Source organism: Lynx canadensis, chromosome E2 (assembly GCF_007474595.2).
Source record: "Lynx canadensis isolate LIC74 chromosome E2, mLynCan4.pri.v2, whole genome shotgun sequence".
Classification (NCBI taxonomy): Eukaryota; Metazoa; Chordata; class Mammalia; order Carnivora; family Felidae; genus Lynx; species Lynx canadensis.
This window is the reverse complement of record NC_044317.1, coordinates 46,910,448-46,931,646: the sequence shown is the minus strand read 5'-3', so window position 1 is coordinate 46,931,646 and position 21,199 is coordinate 46,910,448. Positions and strand designations below refer to the sequence as shown.

Below are 21,199 nucleotides of genomic sequence, written 5' to 3'. Positions count from 1 at the left end.
ATGAACCCTGATCTTCAACCCCGCACTTTGCACCCACGTTAACTTATAATGGATCAGAAATTCAAATATAAAACCACAAAACTTTCAGAAACCAACCGACCAAACCAACCTTCAGGATCTAAGGCTAGGCAGAAATGTTAGACTGGATATGAAAAGACCCATAAAAGGAAAAATTAATAAAGCAGACCTCATCAAAATTATAAACTTTTGCTCTGCAGAAGTCCACAAGAAGAGGGGGGGAAAATCTACCGATTGGGAGACAAGATTTACAAGCCACCTATCTGACCAAGGACTAGTCTCTAGAAGAACTCCCCAAATTCAACAGTAAAAAAACCAAGCAACCCCGGGAGAAAATGAGCAGAACACGAAGAGACATTTCACCAGAGACGGTGAAGAGACAGCAGATCAGCCCATGAAAGGATGTGTGGCGACAGACACAGATTAAAACCACAATGAGTTACCGTTAACATGCCTAACAGAGCGGCGAAAATCAAAAACAGCGGCAACACCAAATGCGGGTGCAGATGCAGAGAAACGATCATTCGCACACTGCTGGGGGGAACGTAAAATGGTACAGCCGCTTTGGAAAACGGTTTGGTGATTTCTTTCTTTTCTTCTTTTTTTGGCAATTTCTTTAGACGTGCAACTGGCCATACTGCCCAGCAAGCGCACTTCTGGGTATTTACCCCAGAGAAACAAAAATTTACGTTCACACGAAAACCTGTATGCAACTGTTTATGGCAGCTTTATTTGTAATAGCCGCCAAAATGAAAACAACCCAGAGGTCCTTCCATGGGTGAAAGGATAACCTGTGGTACGTCCATACCATGGGATGGATACTCGTCAGCAAGAAAAGGGAACCAACGATTTTTTTAAAAAATACCTATTCTATTTTTTAATGTTTATTTATTTTGAGAGAGAGAAAGAGAGAGAACAAGTGTCCACGGGTGGGGGAAGGGCAGAGAGAAAGAAAGAGAATCCCAAGCAGGCGAAGAGCCCAACGTGGGGCTCCAACTCACAAACCGTGGGTTCATTTCCTGAGCCCAAGTCAGACACTTAACCGACTGAACCACCCAGGCGCTCCAGGAACCAACTATCGATACACGCAACAACCTGGGGAACTCTCCAAAGATTTAGGCTGAGTTAAAAAAAAAAAGCCAACCGAAAGGTTACATACGGTAGGATTCCACTTACATAACATTCTTTTCTTTTTGAAACTGTAAGCTTTTTTGCTTTATTTTATATTTTACTTCTCCTTATTGTTACAGTTCTTTACATCAGGGCTGTGAAAATTGTTTCACAGTACATCACATTTTTGAAATGCAGGATTATAATAATGGGGAACGGACAGATGAGTGATTGTCAGGAGGTAGGGACGTGCCAGGGAGGGCATGTGGCTATAAAAAGGCATCAGGAAGGAACCTTGTGATGGAATGTTCTGTCTCTTGACTGTATCAATGTCATTATCCTGGTTGTGGTCTTGTACTAACTATAGTTTTTGCAAGATGTTACCTCTGGGGAAACAGGGGCCTTCTCTGTGTTATCTCTTGCATCTGCCAGTGAATCCACGGTTATCTCAAAATAAAAGCTTAGTCAAATATATTAATACTTGAGGGGAACCTGGGTGGCTCAGTCATTACAGAGGCTGCTTGGGATTCTCTCTCCCTCTCTCTCTGCCCCTCCCCTGCTTGCTCTCTACCTCTTCCTCAAAAATAAATAAATAAACATTTGAAAATATATATATATATATATATTTTTTTTTCAAATGTTTATTGGAATTATATATTTTATATATATTATTTCAATTATATATATTATTTAAAATGCCAAAGGGGCGCCTGGGTGGCGCAGTCGGTTGAGCGTCCGACTTCAGCCAGGTCACGATCTCGCGGTCTGGGAGTTCGAGCCCCGCGTCAGGCTCTGGGCTGATGGCTCAGAGCCTGGAGCCTGTTTCCGATTCTGTGTCTCCCTCTCTCTCTGCTCCTCCCCCGTTCATGCTCTGTCTCTCTCTGTCCCAAAAATAAATAAACGTTGAAAAAAATAAAAATAAAAAAAAATAAAATGCCAGAGACCCTTGCCCACCTTTTAGCCTTTGAACATGCTATTCACTCTCCTTGGAACACCATTCTGCATACTAACTCTTGTGCCTCTTTTAGCCTTCAGCTCAGAAGTCTCCTCTTCCAAGAAGCCTTCCCTGATTTCCTAAGCCCAGTTCTCTGGGCTTCCTCCTCCACAGCCAAGGCAGTGATCTGTGCTCCACGGTCATTCTGGCTGTCACCGACTGGTGCTGTCTCCACCACTAGAGCACAAGTTCCATGAGGGAAGACCATGGGCTGACCGGCCACCAGCCTTTCCCCGGCGTCAGCCAGAACAGAGCTGGAGGCACAGCGGTACTCAGGGAATATCTACAAAATCAATGAGTGAGTGGCAGTGAGGACAATAACACAGCTCGCACTCAGTACAAGGATTCTCCGCGCAAGTCTCTTTTGAGTGCTTTCCGTGGATGAAATAATCTTTATACAGTCCCATTTTATAAATGGGGAAACTGAGGCCAACAGGGGGAAGTCGCCGCATGCCAAAGGTCACCCAGCCAATAGGCGGCAGAGCCAGGGAACGCATCCAGAGCCTTTGATAGTCATCTCCACCCCCGAGGGCCTCTCCGGAAAGGCTGGATGAGCCTGGCTACCAGGGGAAGCAGAGGGGCACGGGGGGGGGGGGGGGGGCAGGCAAGAGAAGAGACCGTCTGGCCCTCAGCCTGCAATCCGTTCCTCTGTAGTGGGACAAACAGACCCCGGATGATACCAGCGTTCCTTTATCCCTTACAGGTGCTCAGTGAAGACCCCTTACATGTCAAGGGCCTGTGACTGAGTCCCATGTGGTGACCTGGGAAGCCAGCAGTGCCCTCCATGGACAGAAAATGCCGATGTCACTTGAGGTTTCAAACCACCGCCCCCCCCCCCCATGCCCTCCCGAGGCTCCCCCAGGGCTGGGCTGCTTTCATCTGGCAACTGTGGGGGCGGGGGAGGCAGCTCCGACCCACACTGGGGAACATTCCTATTGGCACAGGACTTCATTTGTCCACCTAGAGAAACCTCGAGAGCAAAATATTGAGAGCAAATTACAGCCGAGAGCTGGCGGTCTGGTGTCGTTACACTCGGCTTTAAAAGCTGCGGAGCAATATGGGAGACTGTGTAGGGAGGCACCAAGGGACCACGGTGAGGCCGGAATACCTGCAGGTGGGCACACAGGGCTTCCCCAGGGCCAGGGTGTCTCTCCTCTCAGCTGGGCAAGAGGGCCTAAGGGGGGCCGTCAGGTGATTCCCTGTCCTCTTGGGGCATCTGATAGCTCTCAGAATTCACAAAAATAGAAGCAACAATTAAAAGGAAGAAAAGGGGCACCTGGGTGGCTCAGTTGGTGAAGCGTCCGACTTCGGCTCAGGTCATGATCTCACAGTCCGTGAGTTCGAGCCCCGCGTGGGGCTCTGTGCTGACAGCTCAGAGCCTGGAGCCCGCTTCGGATTCCGTGTCTCCCTCTCTCTCTGCCCCACCCCACTCACACTGTCTCTGTCTCTCTCTCTCAAAAATAAACATTAAAAAAATTTTTTTAAAGTAAAAGGAAAAAAAGACGGTTGGATTTCTTTGACAAAGCTGGTGACACCCACCTTCCAGATCTGGGTGGTCGTTAGATGGGGGTACACCTTAGAATCATTCATTAAACTGAACAGGGAGTGATGTACTTTTTCTCTACACATGTCCTATTTTACACTCCCGTGTGGCAAACACCAGGGACGGCAATTCTGACGGCTGGAAGCTTCCTCTATATGCACCTGTACCTTCAGACAATCTCCCTCTCTTGAGCTCTATCTCTCAACACACACACACACACACACACACACACACACACACACACACCCAAGCTGTAAACTGCTATCATAATCACAACAAGTCCTCCTTGGCCCCTTGCAGTTCTTGGCCTGTTTCCTTCAAGGAAGGCACAGGCCTGCAAGCAGCCAGCCCTGGAGCCCTTGGATGCTGCCACGGCCCGGGTCCCCGTACCCTGGACACTCCCGTGTCCCATGTGCATCACTCTTCAGTGAGTGAGCCCTTCTGGCCAAGGGAATGTGTCCCTGCCCTGCCCTACCCTGGGGCACCAACAGCCAGTCATACAGAGTAGAAGGACAGAGTTAAGATTTAGTGAAGAGTCCCCCTGGAGGACACTTTACTGGCTCATCGGTGCCCTATGCTGGAGACACAAGACGGCAGCGAGGCCAGCTGCGAAGCATTCCGTTCGGGCGCCCTGCTGGCCCAAAACGAGGCGGTGGGCAGGGTGCTGTTAACACCCCACACTGCAGAGGAGGAAAGTGAGGCTCAGAGAGGGGAGGGGCCAGCCCAAGGTCACACAGCGTGTATCAGAGCCAGGAGTCCGTGGTAGGTCTGACGCAGGCCAAAGTCTGCTCGCGTAACCGTGTTCATCCTCTCGTTTCACGCGCCCGGTAATTATTACGCACACAGTGAGCGCCAGACACGGTTTTAGGCACTGGGGACACAGCAGTAAAGAAGACAGTCCCTCCTTCCCAGAGCTGAAGTTCCAGTGGGGGAGATAAGACAATACACAGGTAAACGAAATGGGACGTAACAAGGGGGCGACGACAGGGAGCACAGTCAGGGAGGTCTCTGAGGCGGGTGGCACTGGAGCTGGACCAGAGGGCAGGGAGGAAGCCACGAGGCAACCCAGGGTAGAGGGGATGGCCACCACAAAGGCCCCCGGACCGAAGCCCGCCTGATACACACCAGGATGTGCGAGGAGGCCAGCGTGGCCGGGAGCGGTGGGGGCAGTGGTACAGTTGAGGTCAAGGAAGCCCACGCGGACTGTGGAAGAAAAGTAGCTCCCATCACACCCTTTTCTGCACGGTCTCCGCCTGGCTGAGTCCTGACCACAGCCCTCCTAGGGAGGCGTGGTCCCCATCGTGTCCCCGAGGAAGCGGGTGGAGGATGGGACAGCTTCCCAGGCTGGCCCCGCTGGCCAAGGGCAGAGCCAGGCCAGGAGAGCAGCTCTGTGCCTAAATGACCACCAGGCCAGCTAGTGGCCAGCTAGGGGGTGACTCAAGGATGGGGCTGGGGGACAGGGATGGCTCTCAGCTGGGGGCCTAGGGGTCCTGGCAAAGCAGGAACCCGAAGTCATGCGCTCCTGATGACAGTTCGTGGAGGCTGGTGGCTGACACACAGCCCTTTGCCCAGGCCCCAGCAGCTCCCGGGCCTCTGTCCTCAGGTACCCCCCGCCCCGCCCCACTCTGCTGTATCCGGATACCAGTCTGACTGGGAGCAATGGAAGAATTTTTCTTTCGATCCACTCAATTTTTAAAATTTAATGCAACTTATTTTATTTTATCTTATTTAATTTTTTTAAGTTTTTTTTTTTTTTTTTTTTTAACATGTATTCATTTCGAGAGAGACAAAGTGTGAGTGGGGCAGGGGAAGAAAGAAAGGGAGACACAGAATCCAAAGCAGGCTCCAGGCTCTGAGCCGTCAGCACAGAGTCTGACGCGGGGCTCGAACCCAAGAACCGTGAGATCATGACCTGAGCCGAAGTCGGATGCCTAACCGACTGAGCCAGCCAGGCGCCCCCTAGGTTTATTTTAAAAGCGCCCCAGGCACTAATGTTGACCTGATGTTCATACACATAGTACCACCTGGGAAAGAAACAGAACCTGAATATAATCAAGCCTCTAGACCTAAGTCCCAATTTACAGGAGGCACAAGGGACAGAGGAACACGTTAAGAGACACAAGGATTCATCGGCTGGATCCAGACTGTGGAAAACTCGAGGGGACAAAGCACTAGGGTCTTTGATAGATACACAGTGCAAACAGCAAGCACACTAAAGCGCTGACACGAGAGGTCCCACAGACGACAGACGCCTTAAGGGGCCTGTCAACCAAATGCAAAGCACAGACCTTGTCTGGATTCCAAATCAAACGAACAAATTGAAAAAAAGGATGATAAGACAATTGGAGAAATGTGAGGATGTTCACGAGCTACCAGCTCTTTTTTTCCTGTGACAACAGTATTGTGGGTTTGTTCTTTTAGACTCTTTAATCTCTTTTAGGAGGAAAATTGGGAAAACTTACGGCTAAAGTATATGACGTTTGGGAATTGCTTTGAAACAATCAGGGAGGTGGGGACTGCGTTACGAGATGAAAAAGCCCGGTGACATCATTGGTAACTGTGGATGCCGGTGACAGGGACAGTGACGGGGACCTGGGGAAGGCATGAGACCACCCCTCTGAGCATGAATGAACACTTCTACACAAAGGTTTTACACGTTTTGCAAAAGGAAATGTGACCTACTGATAACAGCAAAGAATTACGGCTTGCTCGCCCAGTGAATCTTTTATTACTAAATCCAAACATGTGTCCTGCCTCTAAGAACTGTAACAGCGATCGCGGCCAAAGCGACCATGACGACATACGGATGGCAGCGCTGTGCTGAGCGTCACACACGCCACTGACTCGCTCACTCCTCCCAGCTACTCCCAGGAGGCAGCGGGAACCCATCTCCTGCTCCAGATGTGGGAACCGACGCCGCTGTGGCATCCGGGGCTCCGGGGCCCGGCCGGGGCCCCAGGGGCAGCTCTGCCAGAACCGGAGTAGGCCCAGTGGGGAGCCCTTGCCCTGAGTGGGCGTGGGAGAGGAGGCCAGTGAGCCCTGGCGAGCACTGGACCCATTTCCTCGTCCTCCTCAAATGTAAAGGCCCCCGCGATGCAACCTCCACACCTGAGCATAAGCTTTTGCTGAAACCAAACCCTGGGTTGTCCCGCAGAAGCTTGAAATGGTAACCGGCCACAGAGGGCACCACCAGACTTTTGGGCCCGCGGAGGGATCTTGGGTCACAGGATCGGTCACGTCAGGGTCTGCCACCTGCCGGGACAGTCCTCCCGCGAGGCAGCCAAGCCGGCCCCAGTACCCCCAAATATCAGTGGGACGCTTGCCCCCACCCCCACTCCAGGTGCCAGGAGAGGTGATGGGGGCTGGGAGGGTGACGCCAGCATCCTTCCCATCCCTGTCCTGGGCTGGTGGACACCATCTCCCTCTGTGGCTTCAGCAGGATCCTGGCTAAACGGGAAGCCGGACAAGCTTCGATTCGCGGAGGAGGGAGTGAGAAATCGAGGCCGGGGAGAGGGGGAGAGAGGCGAAAGGCAGAGAGACATGGGGAGAAAGAGAGGAGGAGGGCAGGGAGACAGAGAAGGCCACCTCCAGGAGCCTGGAGGACCCAGGGATGGGAAGACAGGACTGCGGCAGAGGCTGTACCGCCAGCACGGAAGCCCTCCCTCGGCCCAGCGGCCTCATCTGTAACGTGGGAACAACAGTCCTATCTTCCGACAGTGCGCCTGTGGGGGTGACGTGGCTCAATCACGCCATGTCAGGAGCCTGGAAAGTGCCCCCAACGTTGCAGAAGTGAACACGTTTGCTATCATTTCTGTAGGCCGGTGGCTCTCGTCTTAGCTAGTCACCCAGGGAACTTAAAACAAAACAAAACAAAACAAAAACTAATCAATGCTCGAGCCCCACAGCCAGAGATTGGGATTCAAACAAACGATCTGGGCTCGATCCCCCCAGATGATTTAAGGTGCGGCGGGGGGTAAGTGGGATGTCAGGGGCTGGGCAGGACACACAGCTCCAGGCCTGAGGCCTGGGGGGTGGGAGGGGAGAGGTGGGATTTGTAAAGTGAGACAGACTGATGACAGAGGGGGAGCGAAGTAGAAAGGAGGGCCGGGGAGGGGCAGGGGCATCGGCATCGCCTGGGAGGCCCCTCTGCCTGCTCATCCTCCCCCACCTCGGGCCACCAGGAATCTGGGGCCTGCAGAGGAATGCAGGCGGGCCTGGCACGACCTTCTCCAGGTCCCCTCCCCCTGCACAAACTCCCAGGAGCCCACCTCCGCCTGGCCCAGCCAGAAGCCTCCCCTGGGAAGGCATCAGCTAGCCCTCAGTCCTCCAGCCCTCCCAGGCTTCTCGGAAGGCCCGTCCTGAACCCCTTCTCCTTTTGGGCTCTCTGCAGCTCACATGCTGGACCAGGCGCCAGGCCCAGCACTTAGCAGGGGTGGAGTGAGTGGCCCTGACAGCCAGCAGGGAGCTAGCAGAGCTTATCACCTGCTCTGGTGGGCGGGGCAGGGGGAGGGGCGACCTGAGAAGGCCTCCCAGAGAGGGTGACCTCTAGTTCAAGTCTCGGCGAGGAATACTTGAGATGAGGGCACTTAACAAAGGTGGGCAAGGCTAAGTGCAGCAGGCAAGCAGATCGGGGCAGGGCCCGGTCCACCAGAGGGGGCTCCAGGTTTGGGTCCTCGCCCCCAGGCAGTGGGAGACATGGAAGGATGTCAGGCGGAGAAGGAACCCGCGCTGACCTCAGCCACACCAGCTGCCCTCCACCTCTCTTCTTTCACGGGGATGGGAAACACCAGCTGGCCCACTGGAGGGTGCCAGGGTATCCCCAGGTCCTGCCACCCCAGAGGGGTAGAGCTGGGTCCTGGTTCCTTCCTGCGACGCTGTGAGGAGACTCCTCCAGAACTGCTTCCCGCATCCCTGAGCCTGTTCCTCGATAATTAAACTGTAAGCTGATTAGTCAAGGAAAACCTTTAATTAGCCCTTGAAATCATTCAGGAAAATTACAACCTCCTCTCCGGGCACCCTGCCCGCCTTCTCCCAGGGCCCAGGAGTGATGCCAGGGAGGAAGCAGGGTCTGGGGAGGGGGACTCCTGCCCCTAATGTGAGCCTCACCTGGCAAAGGCCAAACCTAGGGTGCAAGGCACCTTGTGGGAGAGGAAGGCACGGACTCCCCCGGCCACATCATGAAGTACCTCGGAATAAATCCAACAAGAGGTGGGCAAGGACTGGAAAAGTCCAAGTGCTGGAAAAGCAGGGCACGTTCCTGAGAGACGTCAGAGAAGACAAATAAATGGGGAAATATACCATGTTCATGGACTGGGGAGACACAATGTTGTGTCTGTGTGTGTGACAAGATGCTTGTCTAATATTTAAATAGAACTCAAGAAGCCAGGAATGGCCCAGACACTCTTGAAGAACAAGTAAGAGTGTCTGCTCTCCCCATGATCAAAACTTCTTGAGTACAGAAATTAGGGCAGCATGGTAGTGATGCAGGAATAGGCCAAAAGAGCGAGAAAAGGACAGAGCACTCAGAGAAAGACCCAGTTATACAGACACGTGATTTATGAGAAGCCTGACTGTGGAGAAAAGTGAGCCTGTTTTTAATAAATGGTATTTGGAGGATTGGGGATCCAGATGAAGAATATGAACCTGGACGCCTCACACCACACACACACACACACACACACACACACACACACACCCAGGACAAAGAAAGACTAAAGGTGAGAAGCAGGACTATAAAACCGTAAAGGAAATGAGTGATACATTTGACCACATTAAAATTAAGAGCTTCTGTTCATCAAAAGATACAACAAAGAAGGCGAAAAGACAGGCAGCAGGCCAGGAGAAGATACGTATAGCATCTCAGAAACACAGGCTCTCATCCAGAACCTAGGATTTAACTCAAAGAACTGACAAATAAAAATGCAGACAGCCTGATGGAAAATGGGCAAGTGACTTGAACAGGCTCTTCACAAGAGAGGAGCTTCCAGATGTCCCAGGAACAGGTGAAAGGCTGCTCCACCTGACCGGCCACCAGGCAAAGGCAAATCGGCAGGCTGAGGAGATACCACCAGACCTGCTTAGCACCAGCTTTCAGGACAGGCTAGCACTCCCCACTGGTACCACCCTTACCCTCTATGAAAGGGGTCAAATAGTCACGGCCGCCTTCTGGGATCCCGGGATGCACTGAGCAGACGCACAGGAGTGCTACATGGGGCGCCGGGCCTGGTACGTGCAAACCTTCAACTAGTTTTCCCTATTAATCAGTCTAGGGAATAAGCACTCCCCAGACCCGAGGTCATTTCAGGCCCTCCCCTGCCTCTGAGCAGGGATGCCCCAGAAGGCTGAAAGTCCAAGAGGCAGACGCCAAGTGGGTAGCAACGGGATCTGTTTATCCACCAACCACTGTGTCCCTGGAGGCCACAAAGGGCCAGAGTATTTGTGGAAGGGAAACGAAAACAATCACGTTCATATTTATACGCCAGGCATTCAGCTAAGTATGTTAGGAGCAGAACTTCATAGATGCCCTAGAACACCCAGAGTGGCCTCGATTCTAGAGAAGAACCCGGACGTGGAGAGGCCCGCGTGGCCGTCTGCATTCAAAATCCAGACTGACCACAGAACTGACACTGCTACCCTTCAATTCCCCGAAGGCCCCTGCGCTCTCCCAGCCTCAAATGCCCATCCCCAGCCAACCTCTATCCACCCTTCAAGTGGTGTTCCCTCCTTACCTGGGGCAGATCTCCCGTCATTGGTCACTGCACTCAGGTGACAGCAGCACTCACAGCTTAGCACAGCTCATTCATTCCTGCTTTCACATTTAGTCCACCAGCGTTGACTGAGCAATCACGACACATACACATCAAGCTGAGGTTCTAGCAAGGGACACGGTAAGGGTCTCCCACGCTTACCCCCCAGCCCATGAAGCCAAGTTATGAGGGGCAGGGAGGACAATAAGCCAAGTGACCCACAAATCCTAATGTAATGTAATGTAGGATGAGTGCTACAAAGAAAATCAAGCAGGGGAAGGCGGGAAGAGACGGTGACAGGTCGCAGAGGAAGCAGCATGAACCAAAAGCCCTGAGGCAGGACCCAGCCTAGAATGTTCCAGGAACAGCATGGCAGGAGAGAAGGGGAAGCTGGCAAGGAAGCTGGGCCAGGATCTCACGCCCTCCCCCCGCCCCTGCCCCAAAGAGATGAAGCCACAGAGGGTCCCCAGCAGGCAGAGACACGATGTCACCCCAGCTCCCTCTGTCTTCATGGGAGGATGGACTGTGGGGGCAGCAGGGGTGCGGGGAGTGAGGAGGTGGGGGAAGAGAGTGGATTAAGTAGGGGCTGACACAGGGAGAGTGAAAGGTTCTGTTCTGAAGGTACAGCGAGTGGCTTTCCTACCATGGTGGATGCGAAGAAAGAGGACAAGAGGAGTCAGGATGATACTAGACTCCTGGCCGGATCTACAGGATGGATGGGGTGCCCGTTGATGAGACAGGGTCACTGGGGGACGACGGGGGCTTGGGAGTCTGGCTTCCTTTACCCGTCTGTGTGTCGACCTTTGACCAAGGTCTGTGCACTAAGACAGGGTACACTAAGGCCCACCTACTGTGGTCACCTCTGGTTCCCGTGGCCCCAGCACAGCGCCTACTCAGGAATAAGCACTTGACTCCTACTGGAAGGACGGGTAAGAGCTGGCAGGGACAGGAACATGGGAAGGACAGAATAACGAGAGGACTCCAATCAATGATAAACAAGCACATGTTACTTCTGCAGAACAGAATATAAAATGTTCCAAGCTCAATTAAAAACTCTGACCGACCAGGGGTGCTGGTTAAGTGTCCTGTCCGCCTCTTGGTGTCGGCTCAAGTCATGATCTCTCAGTCGTGGGTTCGAGCCCCGCATGGGGCTTTGCGATGTTGATGCAGAGCCTAGCTGGGATCCTCCCTCTCTCTCTCTCTCTCTCCCCCTGCCCCTCCTCGCCTCTCTCTCTCTCTCTCTCAAATAAACTTAAAAAAATTAAAAAAGAAAGTCTGACCAAACGTTGGTGAGGATGCGTAGTGCACATTGGTACCATACCCTACCTCTGACCCAAGCAAGGCACCTTGGGTAGATTCCCTGGAAAAAGCATGCACACGTGCCCCAGCAGACAAGTTCAAGGACATTTATACCCTGCACAGCAGGAGACAGAGAGATCTGTTCTGATTTATTTCCACGACAGAATACTACACAGCAGTGACGGCGGACGAGGGGCCTGCCACACTACAGGCAACGGCTGGACCTCCCAGATTGCGGACCAAAGACGGCAGGCACAAACGAGGACGCACTGGAGGACTCCATGTATGTGAAGTTCAAAAGCAGGCATAGGTGGGGGACGCATGCCTGGTAAGAACTCTCCAGAAAAGCAGGGACGCAGGGACCCCCAAGGTCAGGGGGTTGATCACTCCTGGGGTCGTGATCGAGAGAGTGGGGGTGGAGGCTTCCAGGGTGCGGTGTCCTGTCTCCCCCCGGGTGTGGTGAGGTGTCGGTTCCTCCTATAATTATGTGAAATCGAGGCGTGCGCTTACGCGCATTTCCGGAGGCATATTACGCTTCAGGATTGGTACACGTATAAAAGTAGTAGAATCATAAACGTACATAAACATACATAGACACACACGCGGCATCTCAGAGTCAAATCATCTGGGGTCAGGCTGCTGTGGAAGATCTGGGGGCGCCCGCGGGCAGCAGAGGAGGGGTCCCTAGGGAGAGAGGAGGCAGACCGGCCTGGGGGTCCTCACCTGAGGGGCAGGTGCTGAAGAGCCCTGCCCTCCGGCCATGTCCTACTTTCTCCCTATTCCCAGCACTGACTGCTGAGGGGAAGGGAGGGGAGGGGAGGGGAGGGGAGGAAGGGGCAGGAGGAGGGCGGGAGGAGGCCCAGGATAGCCAGGCGGCTTCCCTTCCCGTTGTGTGGGAGCGGCTGAAGCCAGACTGGGGAAGTGAGCCGGCCGAAACCTCAGCACAATGCCACTTTATCAGGAGTTTCCAGAGCCAGGCCCCAGGCACCTGGGGGTGGAAGCAGGGAGGGCCTGGAACCCCGGGAAGACACAAAGGGGGGGGAGGGGGGAGGGGGGCGCGAGAGCCTTCTAAGCCCTCAGGCTTAGTTCCGGGGGCGGCACAGGTCGTGTGCCAAGGTGGTCAGGAGGCAGACTCGGCAGTGGCCCCAGGCAAGTCTCCCAGGCTCTCAATCTCCTCCCCTGTGGAAGGGGAGTAACAGTAACGCCCCGATCTGGAGGGTGCTGGCGGGGGCCAATAAGTCAGTTCGCAGGAGCAGGCAGAGGGAGGCCGGTGAACAGTCCTGGTATCGGGTGAGACTATGCGTATTATCACTAGCAGCTAAGTCTCTGAGCGCCTTCGATGCACTTTGCCTGAAGATTACGCATTTATATCCTCACAACAACCCTTCTGCGAGGTACCATCGTCGTCCCCATTTTACGGATAAGGACGCCACGGCACAGAGCGGTTAAGTGACCACTCAGCTAATAGGGGCAAAGCTGGCGCCAGAGTCCATGCCCTCAGTCTCCACCGTGTCACTCAAGTTAAGAACTCCAGACTGGAGCCAGGAGGGCCTGGGGTTCGAGTCCCGGATCTGCCACTTATTTGCGCAGGGGTTGCCAGCCTGTGCCTCAGTTTCCCCTTCTCAGGGAAAGTAAAAATCCCACAAACAGCTCCCGGGAAAGGAAGCCTGGATGGCTTTCAACAAACACAGAAATGCTCCATTTCATTCACATGAAAATCAGGACCTTACAGGTAAGGACGGGCAAAGATCAAAGTATCAGGTAACACCCAACAACGCGGCCAGGCCGGAGGAAAACCTCAACCTCCTCAAACTCGGAGCCACCAGACCCCGGGGCTGGGGTGTAAACGGGCAGGCCAGAGCCCTACGGGCAGAGCTACCAGGGTGCGCACCTCAGACCCCCCGAGCCCACCTCCAGAGCCGCACCCACAGCCGCAGTCACACGCGTGAAGCCCTGTCCAGAAGAGGGAAAGGCTGGAAGGGCGGGAACGGCCACTGACGCGAACACAGGCGCATCAGGGACATCACACGGCCACAGAGAGCGCTCCACAGAATGGAAGGGGGAAAACTGCAAGGGTTGGGACAGAATACCAACATGGGAAGTCGGCTCCACCTGGGGAGAAACAAAAGGGGGCAGATCGTGTGCAGGAACAGACGTCGCAAGAAAGACAAGACGCCGGGAACAATGGCTGTCTCTGGGAAGGGGACGGACAGCCAGGCCCGGAGAGGGGTTTCCTTGTCACCCTGTAGCCTGCTGTGCCGTGCGGAGGTTTGCAACTCTTATAAGTGTAGGGGACAACGTGCACACGGAGCAAAAACGTACCTCTTTAAAACGAAGAAGACGCTGGCAGAGAGAAATGAGGTTACTCAGCCCTCCCCCTCGGGGCCCTTGGGCAGAGCCACCGCGAGGATGCTCAAAAAGCACAGCCAGCGCCTGGCCTGGCCGCCCCGGAGGCCGGGAGCCCGTGAGGACGACGCCGCAGCCCAGGGGGACGGGGCGCACGGAAACGGAGACTGTTAAAATTGTTGAATTATTAAACTGTTACCGCAAGCTCACCGTGGGCCGGGCAACGTGCTAAGCGCTTTCCAGCATGATCTACAACCCTCCCAACGGCCCATTTCACAGGTGAGGAACGTGAGGCCGGGAGGCTCCGGCTCTTTCCCAGGGGCCCCAGCTAGGGGGAGCAGGGATGCTGTGGACGGCGTGGCCCCCGGCACGGAAGTGGTCACTGCCCCTGAGGGCGGCAGCAGCACCTGGGGAAAGGCAGGGCGGGACCAGAGGGCCCCAGGAGACAGGCTGCGGTGAGGGGTGGCTTCTGTCTCATCCGCCACAGCCAGCTCCCCTGGGACCTGGCAGAGCTCCCCTCTGCCCCCCTCTGCTCCCCCCACACCTTCCTGTGGGCCAAGGCGGCCGGCGGACAACAAGCCCCAGCCCCGGAAGGGTGGTTGGGGCGGGAAGGGTCCCATTTCCCTGGCCGTGACTTGGAAGGAGACCGCTTCCTGCTGGCAGCATCTGTGGCCGCCTGGCTCGGGTGATGGGATAAACAGCTGCTGGGGACACCCCGACCGGCGTCTGGCCAGGAAGTCTGGTCTACTGTGAGCCAGCAGGACAAGGAGGGGCGAGGCAGTGGATAAGAGAGCGAAGGGGTTGTGGGGGGCCCCGAGGGAGGTAGGGACCCGGGGCCCAGAAACAGCCCAGGTTGAACAGACCTCCAAGGAGCTTCCATCTAATAAAGAGGAGCCTGGGTCAGGCCCAAATGGACAGGAAGAGACCTTGTCTCATCAAAACCACTTCCAAATCACTGAGGACAGCCACAGCAGGCAGTGACTCCAGAGTCTGAAGGCCTGGAGTTCACGTCCTACCTCTGCCGCTTGCCTGCTGCGTAATCGTAGACTTGTCACCTCCCTCTCTGGGTCTCAGTTTTCTCATCTCTAAAGTGGGGACAATAACAGTACCTACCTCGTAGGCTGTCTGTGGAGATCCAATGGGTTAATATGTGGAAAGTACCCACAATTTCGACAGCACACAGATCCCTCCTCCATCACTGCCGCCCTCATCCTCTCCGCCCTCATCTGCTGGGACTATTACAGCAGCCTCCCTACAGTCTCCCTGCCACCGCCCCCCATGATCTGGGCCCCACGTGGCAAAAGGAGCAACCCTTATAAAAGAGAAACGGGATGGGGGCGCCCGGGGGGCTTAGTCTGTTAAGTATACTCTTGATCTCGGCTCAGATCATGATCTCAGGGTTCATGAGTTTGAGCCCCGAGTTGGGCTCTTCTCTCACAGTGCAGAGCCTGCTTGGAATTCTCTCTCCCTCTCTCTGCCCCTACCCACCTTGTGCTCTCTCACTCTCTCTCTCAAGACAAATAAACTTTAAAACAAAGTTTTTTTTTTTTTTAAAGAAAGACACCAAATGTTGCTTGAAACCTTCCAACGATCCTCATTAGACACAGAACAAAACCCACACTCCTCGCCTCAGCCCGTCGGCCCCCCGTGCATCTGCCACATCTCCCCCGCCTCCCTGAGCTCAGTGCCTGCTTGGTCACACTGGCCTCCGTGCTGGTACCTGACCATCTCAGGGCCTTTGCACTTCCCATGCCCACTACCCGCTCTATTCTTTCCACCTCCTTTCTAGGCCTGGCTCACTCTTTCTCACCGGTCAGATGTCTCCTTCTCTAGAAAGCCCTCACTGACTCCCCAGGCTGGGCCAGGGGCTTCCCGGATCCTAACCTTGACGCTTCTGCTTGTGCTTCCCCATCCCAGCCCTGACGCTCTGGGCCGTCACTGTCTGGGGATGGGGCCCGTGTCCCTGTATGCCAAAACCCATGCAGGCAGGGCCAGGGCCGTGTCGGTTGCCAGTGGGACCCGTGGTCAGACACGCAAAGAGTGTGACAGGCTCTGCCTGTCGCTTTCCACACTTCACCTGCTTCCTCCCTGCCCCGTTCCTGAGGAGGTTCAAGTCAGTGCGGTTTCCTTCCCCACTGTCAGCCCTGAGAGATGCCTCCCCAGGAGAGCTGCGTCAAAGCTGTGGTCACTGCCCCGGATGCCCTACGGGGCAAAAGCCTGGGTGTGGGGCTCGGTGGGTGTCAGGCCCCAGCTAAGCCCATCGCGTGAACCGCCTCCTCAACTGCTCCCAGCCAGCCCGGGGGCGGGGGGTGGGCATAAAGCCACCATCTCATGGCTGAGTAAAGCCATTTCAGCGGGGGCCATGAACTCGCCCAAAGCAGGTTGGAAAGCAGACTGGTACAACTGCTTAGGACAGCAATTTGGAAGGTCCAGCAGTTCCACTGCGAGTCCCATGCCCGCGAGAGACTCTGGCCACGGTATCCAAGGAAACACGTTCTAGAATGTTTGACCCAGCACCGTCACTGTCCCAATGGGAAACCACCCAAATGTCCACCGAGAGGTGAACAGGTAACTCCTGTGTGGCATAATCACAAAAAGAAACACTCACGGCCGAGACCATGAATCCTAGCACGACACGCATCCTCGCGGAGCAACAGGCGGACTCTAACGTTGAGCAGGAAAAGCAGGCTGCTTACCGGGATACCACTTACATGATCCGTGAAACCGGAAAACAGCGGCGGTCAACCCTGGCTGGCCACCAGAGCCACGTACTGATCCCAGCCCCACCCCAGACCCAAGCGGATCCAAGTCGGAATCTCTACGGCCGGCCTGGGCAACAGCATTTTTGAAAGCTCTCCAGGTGACTGCAGTGTGCAGCCAGGGTTGAGGGCCGTTGCTCTGTCATTCGGGAACACTCTCAAAGGCAGTAAAAGTAGGAAGACCCGCAGAGGAGCGCTGAACCCCAAATCCAGTGCCGGGCAGCCCGGCAGGGAGGCTGGGGAGGGGGCTGGGCATTGAACTCAACACTGCAAGCTCTGAGCTCGTCACAGGCCCAAGCTGGAGGGGGGAGTGCTCTGTTACACTGAATGCTTCACTTTCTTCCCTAGTCTAAAATGTATCGTCAGGAATAAGACTGGCAAGTAAGAAATGACTTGCCTAAGGTCCCTCGGCCGGTGACAGGGCAGGGACCCGAACTTGGGTCCCCAGTGCCAAAGCCCCGTCCCTCCTTTTCTGTGCCAAGCCCGGGATGCTGAGCAAGCTGGAACTGCGAGGGCACGAGGCTGGGCTGACCTCATGGGGCTGCCTGGCAGTGTGCCCACCCAGTGACCCTGCCCAGAAGGGGGCGGGGCGGCTGGCTGAGAAAGCCAGGAGGCGGATGGAAAGAGGCCCTCCACGGTCTCTGAGGTCCTCCCAAGGAAGACAAACGCTAACACAGCACCCACCGTGTGCCAGGTCCTGGGTCAAGAGCTTTACACCTTGCACCCTCACGGCAATCCCACGAGGTGGCCACTATCGCTATTTCCATTTTGCGGACGAAGAAAACGGAGGCCCAGAAAGTTAAGCGACTTGCCCACAGCCACAGCCCGTGAGTGCTGGAGCTGCGTGTGAATCCCCGCTCCAGCGCCCGCGCTCCGAACCAGTCCCCAGTACTGCTCCACAGACCCAGGGCAGGTACCCATCCCCTCCCTGCTCCACCGCCCCTCCCAGGCCAGGCACCCCAGGGGTACGGATGAAGCCATGTGTCACTGGCTGGGGGTCTGCTTCCAGTCTGCTCCCACGAAGGGATGCCGAGAGCCCTTGGAGGCCAGGAATTCTGTGTCTCTTCCACTGCTATGGTCCCGGCGCCCAGCAGCGTCCATCGTTCGACCACCAACAGCCGAGCATCCTCTACCGCCGGGCAGGGCTTCAGGTGGGTGTTCAGGGAAGGAACAACATGGGAGAAACTCCCGCCGTGGGGGGCCCACATTCTGGGGAGGAGGCAGGGAATAAACAGTGCCCTGAAAAACCAAGTAAGAACAGAGCAAAGGGCTGGGGAGAAAACAAGATAGTGAGATAAAGAGTGTGAGGGACTGTGAGAACTGGGTGGAGTGACTGGGAGTGAGGGGGCAGGGTGGGGAAAGGATTCCAGGCAGAGGGAACAGGAAGGTCAAAGCCCTGGAGGGTGGCATATGCCTACAGAGAGTAAGAACAGCAAACAGGCCAGTGGGGTTGGACCTCGAGGAGGGATGGGGAGGAAATGAGGTGAGGGCGACTGAGGACCAAGGTGAGAGCTTGGGGCTTTCAGTACAGAGGATACTCAACTTTGTACAGGGTCCCACTCAAGGACACCCTCTCCAGGCAGAAGCCCATCAGACTCATTGAACTCTGGGCCACCCACAAACACCCCACTCCCATAGGTCCGAGGGAACTTCTCTTCCCAGATCACGCCCTTCCAAGAAGCCCAGAGACAATCCATTCCAGTCCAGGGAGTGGCTCAGCTTTGCCCGGCCCCCTGCTTCCAGGAACAGACCTTCAACAATCTACAGTATGAGGACTGGGGGCAGGAGCTCTGGAATCAGTCAGACCCAGCTTGGAATCCTCAGTTTCCCCGTCTGCAAAGTGGGTGTATCCGGTACCCACTTCACAAGATTGTGGTAGAATGAAACAGCACTGAGAACAAAGTTAGCCGTCATTAAATGATAGACAAGATTATGTTTGAGAGCATCGTACCATTCTGCGCCCAGAACTCCAGAGTTTGAATCCCAACCCCACAACTTATTCATTAGATGATCCTGGGCTAATCACTTGGGCTCTTAATAATAGTGCCAACCCTGTAAGGTTGTAGTGAGGATTAAACATATGTAAAGCATCTAAATGAACTGGCACATAGTGATTTGTAAGTGTTTGCTATTATTTTCATTATTTGCGGGAGGGGGCTTTTACTCCACCAGGTCTTCCCTGACCTCTCTCTGGGACATTCCTCCCGTCCTCCCCAGCAATGCATCCCTCTAGGGTTGTAACTTTTGACCCTCAGGTACATCATCTGTCAGATTCTGACCTTTGCCCTCCTTTGGCCACGCCCCACATTTGATCCCTTAAAAAGAGGTCCCCCAACCTAAATCTCATGCATCTGCTCCGCTGGTTGCTGCCTTAAACCTGCGAACCACCAACCCCCTTAGCTGCGATCTCTGACCCTGGTAGGCGCACCCGGCCTTCAAGTGATGAGTTCTGACCCCCATTTTTGACACTCGCCCCGAGCCCCCTCGAACGCGCCCCATTCTAAATTTCGAAATTTGCGCTCTCCTTCGCCACGCCCCCTTCGCTAGTTTGACCTCTGACCTCCCCTACCCCACCCTCCCCAGCAATATTGACCCCCGACCCCTCGGACGCGACCCTTCCCTGCTGAGTGAACTTTGACCCCAGCGGCCCCGCCCCCTACTTGTGTAAACGATCTCCCACCGCCATCGCCCGGCCCACCCCAATCCCCTGGCCAGACCGTTTATCCTACCGGATCGGCGCTGCAGTCGCTCGCGGCCTAGCCGCTCGACTCGGAATTCCGAACCCTCACACGGCCCTCAACTCTCTTGCGCCGCCGCCACCGCGGCCACTGCCGCCGCCATGTTAAATCCCCAACGAACATCCGGGGCTTTCCCCCCTCACCGCCCACCAGTCCCCATAGCAACGGGGCTGACCGGGCAGGGGGCCGGGCCCACTCGGGGGCGGAGCTGGGCCGCTGGCAGAACCCGCTCCAGCCTCTGATTGGTGCATATTGTCCAATCGGAGGCCTTCGGGATGAAAATGCCAAGCGGGGATTGGAAAATTTGGAAAGGGTGCCGGGAAGCTGGCTCCCCGCCGGATCGAGTTCTTAAAGGGGAAATGACTATTCTCTTGTAACAGACCCACCTTACACTAAAAAGAGTTGGTGGGTGGAAAGCGGTAATGGGCAATAGTGGCCAGAAACAGTTATGACGAACTTCTTATGTGCCAGACACCCGACCAAATGCTTTACTTGCATTGTTCCGCTAAACGCTCACTAAATCCCTATTTTATTGTTAATACCCAATTTACGGATAAAGAAACTGAGGCTCAAAGTGGTGACCTAGCTGCCTCAGGATTACAGGACATAGACAATGAGGTTTTTTTTTAATTTTTTTTAATGTTTATTTATTTTTGAGACAGAGAGAGACAGAGCATGAACGAGGGAGGGTCAGAGAGAGAGGGAGACACAGAATCTGAAGCAGGCTCCAGGCTCTGAGCTATCAGCACAGAGCCTGACGCGGGGCTCGAACTTATGGAGATCATGACCTGAGCTGAAGTGGGTCGCTTAACCGACTGAGCCACCCAGGCGCCCCAGATAATGAGTTTTGAACGACAGTCTGTCTGAGTTCAGGAACTTGACCTGAAATCAAGACACTATTTGATCTTACTCTTTTTAATAAGTTTTTAAAAAGTGAATAATGTGTCAAAAAAAAAAAAAAAAAAGGAAACTACCAGAAAACAACAAAATCCTTAAACTAAACCCAGACAAGCTGTCCTGTGATTTCACTCACTGGGCGCCAGCTACCTTGCCCTTCCAGAAAAATATCAGGTGCTCTCCCACCTCAAAGTCTTTGCGTTGTCTGTTCCTTCTGTCCAGAGTAGCCTTCCCCCCAGGTACCCCAGGGCTCCCTCTCTTGACTCCTTCAGTGTTTTACTCCTGTATCACCTTATCAGTGATCTTACACCTTCGCACCTTAACTAAAGCAGCAAACAACCTTCTCTCAAGCTACTAATCCCTTCACTTTGTCTGCTTTTTTCTTTTAAATTTTCCTGCTGTAATCACCTTCTAACAAACGAGATGATTCGCTAATTGTAGTTATTGTTTTTTGGTAGTTCCCTCTACTGAAATGTCAGCTCAAGGAGGGCATGGGTTTTGTCTGTTTTCTTCACTGTGCATGCCCCAGTACCCTTGCACTGTTGGTATGTAGATGATCAATAAACATTTACTGAATGGGGTGGTTGGATGATTCCTAAATCCACCCCCACAGAAATACTCTTAAATGCTGGGTGCATTCTGCCTCCCCCCCCCACACACACACCGCAACAGTGTCTAGCACATAGTAGGCATTTAATTAATGCCTGTGAAGGCAATGAATGGATGATTGCATGAGTCATTTTTTTTTT

At 54.4% G+C, this 21,199-nt stretch overlaps 1 protein-coding gene across 2 annotated transcripts in view; it reads right to left on the bottom strand.

The window, feature by feature from the left end:
- PAK4 (p21 (RAC1) activated kinase 4) overlaps positions 1-19,683 on the bottom strand; it is a 44,868-nt gene extending 25,185 nt beyond the window's left edge. For both annotated transcript variants that reach the window (XM_030298810.1, XM_030298815.1), the window contains exon 1: positions 19,545-19,683. The gene's annotated coding sequence lies outside the window, so the exon portion shown is untranslated. The remainder of the gene's footprint in view (positions 1-19,544) is intronic.
- Between the last annotated feature and the right edge of the window lie 1,516 nt (positions 19,684-21,199).